Raw genomic sequence first — 12,431 nt, forward strand, 5'->3', positions numbered from 1 at the left:
TGTAGCTCTCTCTCTTTTTTGTAGTGTTTTTATCTGGTTTTGGTATCAGGGTAATGCTGGTCTCATAGAATGAATTTGGAAGCTCTCCTTCCTCTTCTATTTTTTGAAATAGTTTGAGAAGAATAGATAGTAACTCTTCTTTAAATGTTTAGTAGAATTTTCTTATAAAGCTGTGTGGTCCTGAACTTTTGTTTACTGGGAGTTTTTGATCACTGATTCAACTTCATTGCTGGTACAGTCTTCAAATTTTCTATTTCTTCCTGATTCGGTTTTATGAAGTTATATGTTTCCAGGAATTTATCCATTTCTTCTAGTTTGTCCAATTTGTTGCCATGTCAGATTTCATAATATTCTCTTAAAATATTTTGTATTATTTCTGATTGTTTTTACTTGAGTCCTCTCTCTTTTTTATGAGTATGGCTAAAGGTTTATCAACTTTTTTGATCTTTCAAAGAAGCAGCTCCTGGTTTCCTTGATCCATTCTACTATTTTGTTGTTGTTGTTGTTGTTTGTTTCTACGTCATTTATTTCTGCTCTCATCTTTATCATTTCCTTCCTACTACTGGTTTTGGGTTTGGTTTGTTGTTTTTCTAACACCTTTGGGTGTAAGGTTTGGTTGTTTATTTGAGATTTTTTTTTTGCCTCTTGAGGTGGACCTGGATTGCTATAAACTTCCCTCTTAGAACAGCTTTTGCTGCATTCCAAAGACTTGGGACTATTGGGTTTCATTTCCTTTGTCTCCATGTATTTTTTTTATTTCCTCTCTGATTTTTTTTTTTGGTTGTCCCAATCACTTTTTGGAAGCATATTATTTAACCTCCATGTTAAATTATGTAATTTTTTTAACATAAAACATTAATATATGTGACTATTTTTGGCTAATATGATTTAATAAATATTGCTAAACTTTAACTATTGTAGGATTCCAAAATAGCTCTAGTTCTGCTATTCAACATATAATTTAATTTTCTTACTCATATAAGCAGAAACAGTAATGAGAGCTAGTGTTAAACTTTAGGTTTTCACTGGAAGGAGGATATGCAAGTGTTACATACAGGGGACATGATCACACAGATCTGTAAAGTTCAGCATATTTTTTTTCTGCTAGCTGAGAAACAAGAGGTGATTCTCTTCTCTCAAAAAGATAGCACTATTCTTTCAACTATTCTTATTAATGTAAAGCAGAGGAAAAGAGAAAATATCCCAACCAGTTACAGCAAGAATTTGGTAGAACACACATTAGAATGTGATTACCCTTATTGGGCTCTGATATTTCACAGCATAGTGGAAAGAAAAGTAGCCCCAGCACAGATTTGCAGTTAGTTAATAGTGCTGATACAGTTATTTTGTGCAGATCAATATAGAAGGGGAACTAGCTCTGAAAGCAGAGGAATATTGACATTGTATTGAATCATAAATGTGAAAGTACAGGAAAATCTAGCTCATGTTAGAAACTGTTTACATAGCCAAACCTACCCAGAGGTTCAAACAAATCTCTGTATTCATGAAACTGTACAGAATACAATCTGTCATGCATCCTATGTGTATGTGTGTTTGGTTATTAACTAAGAAAATTTATATGGAGCATTCTATTGCGTGATCAGTAATTCTTGCCTCAAACTGCTGTCTTTACAAAAAAGCTCTTTGGTGTAGTTACTGATATGTACCTTAATGTGCTAGCCACTGACAGACAAATGCAGTCAGAACTATGATAGTTGTTGAGGTGATCAGAACAAAAGCATTGGCAGAGTGTCAGTCATATCCAAGATTACATCAAGTTGCAAAGTGCTGTGGTCTGTTATTCTTCTGAGTTATTTCCCAGGCTTTATTTTTATGTCTGACTTTACCATCTATAAAAGGACTCAGTAGAATGACATTATATCTCTGTAGATTAATTTTTTCTTCTCTTGATCCTGCTGTCCACGTATTGGTTCAGTAAGCTAGTCAAAATATCAGATAGATGGTTGCATGTGAAATCTCAGAATATCTCAGTAGGCAATGCCTTATCATTTCTGATAAGGGAATGTGTTTTTCTGAGAAACTGTCATGATAGTCATTTTTAACTTTGGCTGCACTTTGAAATCATTTTGGGGAGCTTCCGTTACTCAGCTGCAGTTGTCTCCAGACCAATTGATTGCACCAGAACTGAATTTCCCTCAGTAATTGCTGGGATTTTAACATGAAGGCATTATACAAAGAATAAGTTTAAAACATTTACTCAAACTTTTTTGCATTCCAATTTATCTGTACATTCACAAATATGTATTGCAAACCTACTTACTATGAACTACGGACCAAAATAGACACTAGGCATCCAATAATCAGCAAAACATCCAGAGCTCCCATCTTTTCTGTTTTGTGGTCTGTTGGGGATGGCATAGTTTTGACAAGCAAACAAACTAATAATTATAAAATATGAAAGAAATAAACAGAGCTCAGAGGAAAAAAATAGAGAAAAAGGGGTGGGGCTGTATTAGTAAGACTTAGGACTAAATGCTATAACAGAGACCTAGGTAACAATGGTTTTATAAAAAAAATATTTTACCTACCAATGCTAGGTAACAATGGTTTTATAAATAAATATTTTTTAATAAGCATTCCTTTCTTACATAACAATCTAAGTAGGTGCCAACCACACATTTTCACCAACCAAGTCTCTTATCTTGTTATACCACCATCCCTGGGGGATTCACTTCATCCATACTTTCTAAAATGATACATTACCGCATCCTAATTCCAGCCTGCAGAAAGAAGACACACGTTTCTTTTGTTGGTACCACCCAGAAGCCTCAAACCCCCTTCTGCTTAAATCCCATGAACTAGGACTTATGTCATGACCATACGTAGAGATATAGAATTTAAGTTTTGTTCTTTCTTTTCTCTGCCCTATATGAAAGGACAATAACAAAGGTTGAAAAGATGCTAAACAATCTACCATACATTTGCTGAGAGCTACTTCATTTGTTTATAGAAGAGATCTCTAAGGGGCGCCTGGGTGTCTCAGTTGGTTCATCATCTGACTTCAGCTCAGGTCATGATCTCACAGTTCGTGAGATCGAGCCCCGCTTCGGGCTCTGTGCTGACAGCTCAGAGCCTGGAGCCTTCTTGCAATTCTGTGTCTCCCTCTTTCTCTGCTCCTCCCCTCCTCATGCTCTGTTTCTCTTTTTCTCTCTCAAAAACAAATAAACATTAAAACAAAATTTAAAGAAGAGATCTCTAATGGTTTATGATAAAGTCAAAAGAATAGGAAAGACTCATGAAGTTGAAGAAGTAAGGTACGCATGACCAATGCTGGAAAGAGCATGTTGTATTAAGACCCACATAACCGAAGAACACTGATGATGTAAATAGATGATATAAAATGATGTTGCAGAGGAAGATGGGAACTGAGTTATACACATTTGTGCATCTCATGTAATATTTCCTGAATTTTACTCAAATTCAGGAAATTCACTTGAATAGGCACAGGTACATGATCTAACTCACATTTTCCAAATCTTACTCTTATGATTTGGGGGATGTGCAAGTTAAGAAGAGCAATAAAAAAAGAACAGAAACAGGAAGCTCCCATGATACTAATGGCAAGAGAGCACACTGGCTTCTTTGTATTCAAGATGTAGCAGCAGAGACGGGGAGACAACTGTCCTGTTCGGCTGGTGGTTGTGAGGCGACTACTAACAGAAACTGAAGAAATAAGAAAGGGGAGGAGTTTCTGGACCATGCCACTTGGTAGCTGGCAGTGTCATTTACTGAAATGGGGAAGAATGAGGGTAAACTTGATGGGGAAGGAAACAGGAAGTCTTTAGAACTCTGAGCTCCCTGTGATTTACCTGGGTCCAAATGTCAAACAGTGTATTGGTTCTATGGTACCAGATTTGAAAGCTAAGTCTGCAGTATGCATAGAAATTTAGAGTCTATTAACATTTGTAAGCAAATTGAAGCCTTGAGGATGCAAAGCCTCAGTGAGCGTGCACAGAGAGAAGAGCTGGGGACTGGGGATCAGCTCTGAGGAACACAACATCTTACAGAGAGAGGAGAGGATGAGCCAGCAGGGCCTCAGGCCGGAAGAATCCACAGCCAGACGAACAACATGAGAAGCTTTACCTTCTTTTTGTATATCACACATAAGATTTATGAAGAGTAAAGTTCTTATAAATTCTCAGAGCCTCTGACAGTGTCTAAAGCACACTTTAAACAAAAAAGCAGGAAGAAAACAGTTTATATTTTGTAGGACAGTTCACACGTGCTATCATAATTAATCCTCAGAGAGATAATTACTGTGCAATCACTTTACATAAAAATAAAATGAGGCTTAGAAATGACATATTGTCTTAAATTACACAAACTAGTCAGTGCAGGGCTAAGTTTGAAGAGAGGTTGTTTTTATTCCAAAACCCTTAAATATCTACTGCAGGGAAGCTGAGTAAGCACTTCTTCTGTAGAAGCAGACTAATTTGAGCCTATTGAGGGTACCTGGAAGACCGGCTAGAGTACATCATTCAAACCCATCCGGGACCGTGGAAGCTCACAGGAGATTGAGTAAACTCATAACTTTGGAAAGACCGTACTAATCAGAGTGGAGACAAAGCAGGAAAACATCATGTGCATTTATAAAATGTTTATCCAAGACATAAAATTACCCCGTAGCCTCAAATGTTTCATATTTATGAGAAATTTCTCACTCATCTGACATAGTATATGGTAATCATATTGTAAATGGACCATTTCTCCCAATAGTAATTTGGGGACGGAATTTGGGATTGGCCAGCATGAAGCGAGTAAAGGGATACTTATCTCTGCAGTAAATTTACCATTATGTAAGGAATCACATTTTATTTAGCAGAACTGGGAATGCAGAATCTTAGATTATTCATTCACTTACTATTTACTTTTTATGGTATTGAAGGAAATGCTTACATTTGTGTAATTCAGGTCATGTTTTGTCTTTAATATTTATGGATGAAGTCTGGCATTGACAACTTTTCAAAATCAGACATTTTATTTTTTGCTGTAGCCTTTAGATATATCACTGAGTATATTTTTGGAAGCCTATGAATATTGTTATACTAAGTATATTTTTTATAGAAAATATGTTTGGAACTGGTATCATCTTTCTTATTATGTGAACAAATCTAGCCTTAAATAGCTGATATTCATACTTTTTAATCATAGGAAATTTTTATATGGCTTATATTTTAGGTGTGAAAGATAGACTTCTCTCATGGTTTCTGCTTGTAAAATTTCTTTACTGGATAAATAGTCGATATATAAGATATTCATTGACATTAATTGCTTATATAAGAACGAATTGTTTTCTTACATCACTTACCTTAAATAAACTTAACAGGTTAAGGCAGTGACAGGCTGTCAAATATATTTCTTTGTAAACCAACTATAGTTTCCCTTCCCTCTACAATCCCATGCTAAGTCAATATTCTCAATCAATAATTTCACAAATGTGTGGGTTTTTTCAATGAACGCATCTTGATGTATGAAAACCTATCAATGGCATAAAAAATTCACAAACCATTGACCAACTTCGTTTTATAGAAGTCACGTCATTTTGCGTTAAAATTTATCATGCCTAAAATAACTTAGCATATTTGTACCATCATTATTTATGTATATTGTGCCTCATCTTCCTCATCCACATAGCACCAGTATGGGTTGTGTAGCTGGGATAACTGATTCCCAGAGTATTTAAGCAACTGGCCATATTTCACACAATCAGGGGTAACCAGGCAGGGAGTGGAACCAGGCTCTCTGGCTCCAGGGTCCAGCCTCCTTCCAATATCTTCCACAGCTAGATCTGAGAAAAATAGCAGATGTTGACTTTTCTAGAAAATCGTTTTATTTCCCCTTATGTGATATGTAAAACAAACTCTTGTAAATGAATATTTTCTGCCTTCACCACAGGTTAGGCATGGTGATATTTAATATTTGACAAATAGTGTTTCTCAAGTTTCCTTAGCAATAATAGATTTTAAACAACTTCTTTTTTTAGTACAGAAGGCGAGCACATTTTCAGTGCCACCAAAGTAAAAGAAAATGAAGTATTGTGATTTTTTGGTCCTGGAATAAAAGCAATTGATTTTCAAGCATTTCTACAAAAGTTTCTTAAGGTCTCATTTTTTTCCATAAGTGTTGGACACAGAGCCCTGAAAGAAGTAAGTTTGGGCCAAACTAGAGGGAAGAGAAGAGTTGAGGGGGGCAAGATGTCACCACAGCAAAAGAACTGGATTAAATCCATAGCAAGGGATTGGCAATCTAAACCGAGTCTATTTTCAGCTCCATTCCTGGTCATTTGCACTGGTTCTCTTCACTGTTGGGCCATGAGTCCAGCAGTCTTGTTATTGGAGAAATCACTAAGGCAAATGAGAATCTAAATCTCTTTTATGGTGAGCACAGCATAATGCATAGACTTGTCCAATTGCTATGTCATACACCAGAAGCTAATGTAACATTGTGTGTCAACTATACTTAAATAAAATAAATAAAATAGTAAATCTTTTTTACTGACAGGGAAGTACAAACATTGCTCTCAGTAATTGACTTGATTTGCTAGTGAGATGAGGAGACTCTGAAGGTGGAAGTGGACTCTGTCCACTATTATTTCGGTCTTTTTACTGCTTTCTCTACTCACTCAGGAGTCTTTCCTCTCCCCATGAAGTAATTGTTGCTTCTATGGTTTCAATGATAGATTTAAGGCAATTACTCCAGAAGTCTGTGCATTGGCCAAACCACCTATTTAAGTTGTTAATTAAACCACTATCCCACTCTCTATTATTCTCTATTAAGTACTTCCTAAAATAATTATTGTTAGGATTTACAGTAACAAACTATAGCAACATATATTAATAACCCTCAATATACATATAATATATATCTTATTCACTTAGTAGTTAGTCAACAAATATTGTTGAATATAATGAGTGAAAGCATGACTGAATAAACAAACATCACCAAATCTTATGTATCTTTTCTGAATAAATATTTCTGGGCTTCACTTATGATTGCTTTCCTTACTTCAGTCTCCAACATCCAAGCTCTTATCATCTCTTTCCTGAACCACATCCATGTTTTCCGTCTGAGTGTTACAGAGCTTGTGGTCAGTTTACCACCTGCAGTAAAAGAAATCCCTTAAAAATCTATGTCTGGTTACAACTATTTTTTTCTATATTTTACTCTTTAGAGAATGATATCCAGAACTTTGGCAGCTTTCAAAGAGCTGCACATTCTGGCTTCTGCAAACTGCACCAACTGAGTCTCCAGGAAATTTTGCTGCCCCTTTCTCCCAAGGGACTTTGGCCATAACCATACTCCTTCAACTTCATAGTGTATTGTACTCTTAGCTTCTTGCATTCAAACATGGTTTTCCCTCTGCCTACGACCTTCTTCCTCACTCTATCGTCCTAACTTTCTCCTGCCTAGCCTACAGATGTAACTATTAGGTTCACTTCTGAGAGAGGTGGGAAGAGAAGATAGGCTAATTACCTGGTCCAGATTCAGCTTCCCTGATACAGAGGCACACGATGCTGCAGCTCTCTTTCCTAACAATCCATTACTCTAATAATTGTTTGCTTAATTTGCCTAATCCTTCTATTTTCCAGCACCTACCATGCTAGTATTTGTCATTGTATGATGATCGACAAATTTTTCTTGAATGAATGAATGCATCTAAAATATTAACAAATGTAATATTTGAATGCCTCTGGGTATTTTGCCCTCAGATGGATTCCTCACACTTTGCCTATATTGCCATAAAAAATACATACCTGACCACTGAAAGGGCCTCTTTCCCTGGCCTTTTTTTTCAGGTCTTCCACTGTAGTTGGTCCACTGGAACACTGGAGAGTAGGCAGGGAAGAAGCTACTATGTCTCTTCTCCTTGTTCTCCACCCCAAACCTTATCTCCATCACTGCCACCTTCTGCACTCCAATTTGATCCCTACTTGACAGGCTGCTGGAGCTCCAAGTTCTACCCTCAGCTAACTGATTCTTTATGTCCCTCCAGACAGCTGGTCCTACAGGCTCCCTATGCTTTCTGTTCTAGTGAAATCACAAACCTTCATTTGACTTCTAGGTCTCCCATTACTTCTGTTAAAATGATTTGCTCTATATTCACTTTGTTTCAAATAAACAAAGGGGTTCCTACTTTTCTGGATATACCTTGCCTAATCTCTAGGTTGATGATGGACTGAAACAGGGAATTTATCAACAATAGATCTTTGCAAGAATTGTTGAAAGAAGTTATTCAGAGAGAAGTAAAATGATGGTCAGAAATTGAAATCTACATAAATAAAGAACACCAGAAGAAGGACAAATCAGGCGAAATAAAATATTTATTTTATTTAATTTTATTTTTTAGAATAACATGCTGTGAACTGAGTGATAATTGAAATACAATTATAAAAACTTGTAGAATGCAGCAAAACAATACTTAAATAATATTATATAGCCTTTAATATATATACAGAAGAAGAAAAAGGCTGAAAAATGAGTTAAGCATACCCCTGTGAAATGAAATTCATAACAAATTACATTCTGTGCCCATTTTTAATCAGATTATTATTTTTTTTTTAGTGTTGAGTTGTATGTTCTTTATATACTTTGGATATTAACCCATTATTAGACATATCATTTGCAAATATCTTCTCCCATTCAGCAGATCACTTTTGTTTTGTTGATGGTTTCCTTCACTGTGTAAAGCTTATTTATTTTGGTGTGATCCCAGTAGTTTATTTTTGCATTTGTCTCCCGTGCCCAAGGAGCATATCCAGAAATATGTTGCTCTGGCCAATGTTAAAGTGATTAATGCCTATGTTTTCTTCTAGAAGTTTTATGGTTTGAGGTCTCACATTTACATCTTTAATCTATTTTGAGTTTATTTTTGTATAGGATGTAAGAAAGTGGTCTAGAAATACCATATGATCCAGTAATCCCACAGCTGGGTATTTATTAAAGAAAATCAAAATAGTAATTTGAAAAGATATATGCAGCCCTATGTTTATAGCAGCGTGATTTACTAATGCCAAGATATGGAAGCAACACACATGTCCATCAATAAATGAATTCATAAGGAAGATGTGGCCCATTACTCAGCCATAAAAAAGAATGAAATCTTGCCATTTGCAATAACACAAATAGACCAGGTGGGTATTATGCTAAGTGAAATAAGTCAGACAGAGAAAGACAAGTACCATATGATTTCATTTATATGCAGAATTTAAAAAGCAAAGCAAACAAACCAAAAAACATACTCTTAAATACAGTGGTTGCCAGAGGGGGAGGTGGGTGGGAAATGGGTGCAATAGATAAAGGGAACTATGAAAAGTACAGCATAGGGAATATAGTCAATAATATAACAACACTGGTGACAGATGGTGACCACACTTACCATGGGAGCACTAGGTAACATATAAAATTATTTAATCAATATGTTATACAGCTGAAACTAATATAGCATTGTATATTAATTATACTTTAATAAAAATTATATCCCCTAAAATAGAAAGAAAGTAATAATAGGAGTAACAGTAGAAAATAGATTGAGGAGATCAGCAAAAAAAATTATCGCTTTCTGAAAAAACTAATACACTTGATAAATTCTTGGCAAGAACAATTGAAAGAAAATGTGAAAAGAATATCTGGAATAAATAGGGACTTCACTACAGAGTCTATGGGTATAAAATTAATGTAAGAATGTATTGTGAACAAATGTTCACCAATACATTGGAAAACTGAAATTGAATCAACAAAGTAATGAAAACTTCTTAAACCTTATGAAAGAGAAAACTAAAATTTGAAAAACTTAGATGGAGTATACAACTAAATATCTTCCTAAAAAAATCTCAAGGTCCAGATGATTTTATTCTAGGGAATTCAACCAAACATTTGAGAAACAAGTCACGTCAGTCATAGACATCTCTTCAAGAAATAAGAAAAAAATGGGAATATGCAACAAGTAATTTTATTTTCTACTATAGACTTGATAACAAAATCCTGATAAAAGCATTAGAAGCAAAGAAAATATGTGCTTTTGTACACACACACACACACACACACACACACACTTTGAAGTAACATAGAGGAATAAGTTCATGAGTTTGGTAAAGAAAAAGATTTAAGACATTAAGAACACTAACACTACAGAGAAAAAATATTGATAAATTGGACTGCCTGAAATAGAAACTCTTCTTCACCAAAAAACACTTTTAACAAATTGAAAAGCCAAGCCACAGAGTGAGAGAACATATTTACAGAATACACACTGAAAAACAGCTCCTATCTAGAATAATCAAAACAGTGACAGAAAAAAAAAATAAGTTTTATTCAAGTAATCTCTACATCCAACATGGAGCTTAAACTTGAACCCCAAGATCAAGAATCACATGCTCTTCCAACTGAGCCAGCGAGGAGCCCAACTGCCAGAAAATTTTAGAAAGACATCCCAAACAAACAATGCACCAAAGATTACTAATTGTAATGATTAAGCACGGAGGTACAATCGTGATCAATATATTCTATAGGAGTTATTATTGCACACCTTCCAAATGATTAAAGAAAAGAGCCACTTACTACGCCCACTGTTGCCAAGGCTGTAGGACAAAGAAATTCTCCCACTCTGGGGGTGTGAGCACCCATTGGTCCAATCACTTTGGAGCACTGTGTGGAAGTCAAGATACACTAAAGTTGAACATCAACACAATTCCATCCTTCAGAATATTTCAGGTGTATGCACGTAGGTATCAAGACCCAGGTACAAGAAAGTTCAGGGCTGAATTACCCTTAGCAAATACAGGAAACAACTCAAGTGCTAATCAGCAATGGATTGCCCACTAGTGAGCATGTAAAGAACAAACAATAGCTACATGAAACAACTTGAAGAAATAATCTGAAGATCTTGTGTGAAAGATGCCTAACACACATACAAAAAAAAAATGCAATTTTATGATTCAATTTACTTTAAGTAATAAACAGATAAAACTCAATTTTAAGATTTAATGATACTTATTTTCTTTTTAAGGGCGGACAGATTAATGACTGGGTGGAGACATAAACGGCCCCTCTGGCGCTGAAACAATCAGTGTAATGACCTGCTCTAGAGTATAAATGAGTTCACTTTGTGGTAATTCATTGGGCCGTTCAGTTAGGATTGTCCTCTTTTTTCTAGGTTTGTTACACTTCAAATAAGGTTTCAAAAATAAAGAACAAAGTCTTTGCTGTTTGCTTCAGAAGAGATTATCTGTACCCTGCATTTTAAAATATGTTACTACAGGGGCGCCCGGGGGGCTCAGTCAGTTAAACATCCGACTTCAGCTCAGGTCATGATCTCTCAGTTCGTGAGTTCAAGCCCTGCATTGGGCTTAGTACTGACAGCCTGGAGCCTGGAATCTGTTTCAGATTCTGTGTCTCCCTCTCTCTCTGCCTCTCCCCTGCTCACGCTCTGTCTCCTCTTTCTCAAAATAAATAAACATAAAAAAAATTAAAATATCTTACAACATCCATTTACCCCATTCTCTAGCAGGAAAAAAAAAGTGTGCAATATTCTGTAAAAAATTCCTGTATATAGAGAGGCAGAGAGGAAGGGTAGACAGAGAGGAAGAGAGGTAAAGGAACTAAAAAGAGAGGGGGATGATATTTAGTATTTATCATCCCAGGAAAGAAGAAGCTACTGTATCTGATAGTAAAATAACCACATTATATTTACCTCTAGTAAGAAAAATAAATCTGACTATTCAGCAGCACATTTATAAGCAAAATATTTAAAACACTGCTTTCCAAACTAGACTTTTTAAAGGTTAGATTTTTTTTTCAAAATAAATGTGAAATTTTTGAGACATGGATATGTTCTGAAAGTCTTATTGTTATTATTAATAGTAGTCATAGTCAGATAGGCATATTAGGGGGTATGTAAAATTCTAAAGTATCTATTTTAATATCTGATAAGAGGTGATATATAAATAAATGTGTTCCTCTGGTGAAGAACTTTCCATAAGACTACATATTCCAACTATACCTAGCAGATACAGCTATATACAGATCAACCTGTCTCCCTACCTGCTCTCCTACATATAACAGAAGTTCCTATCAAAATTTCACTATTTTGCTAGGTTTCACATTTCGGATATATTTTTGTTTATTTGTTCTTTCCTCTCCTGGCAAATAACCAAGAAGAGGAAAAGAAGAATAATTATGATAATAACAGTTATTGAACATTCAATGAGCCAGATGTAAGGCTAGGCACATTACTTTGATTGATTGATTTAATTCTCACAATGGCCCTGTGAGTTAAATACGATTATCATGTTATTTTTGCATACAAGTATCACAAAACCAGTAAATGGTAGAGCCAGGATTCCCACCATGCAGGGTCTATGAGAATTGATGAGAAATGACTAGGATATCCTCCAGAGGAAATCCTCATCTCC

The 12,431-nt window shown here is 35.4% G+C and overlaps 1 long non-coding RNA gene across 1 annotated transcript in view; it reads left to right on the plus strand.

The window, feature by feature from the left end:
• Window positions 1–11,530, plus strand: part of LOC128311547 (uncharacterized) — a 30,455-nt gene extending 18,925 nt beyond the window's left edge. The window contains exon 3 of the long non-coding RNA XR_008290005.1: window positions 11,027–11,530. This is a non-coding gene — a long non-coding RNA (uncharacterized LOC128311547). The remainder of the gene's footprint in view (window positions 1–11,026) is intronic.
• Window positions 11,531–12,431: the final 901 nt, after the last annotated feature.

The sequence above is a fragment of the Acinonyx jubatus genome, chromosome A1 (assembly GCF_027475565.1).
Source record: "Acinonyx jubatus isolate Ajub_Pintada_27869175 chromosome A1, VMU_Ajub_asm_v1.0, whole genome shotgun sequence".
Classification (NCBI taxonomy): Eukaryota; Metazoa; Chordata; class Mammalia; order Carnivora; family Felidae; genus Acinonyx; species Acinonyx jubatus.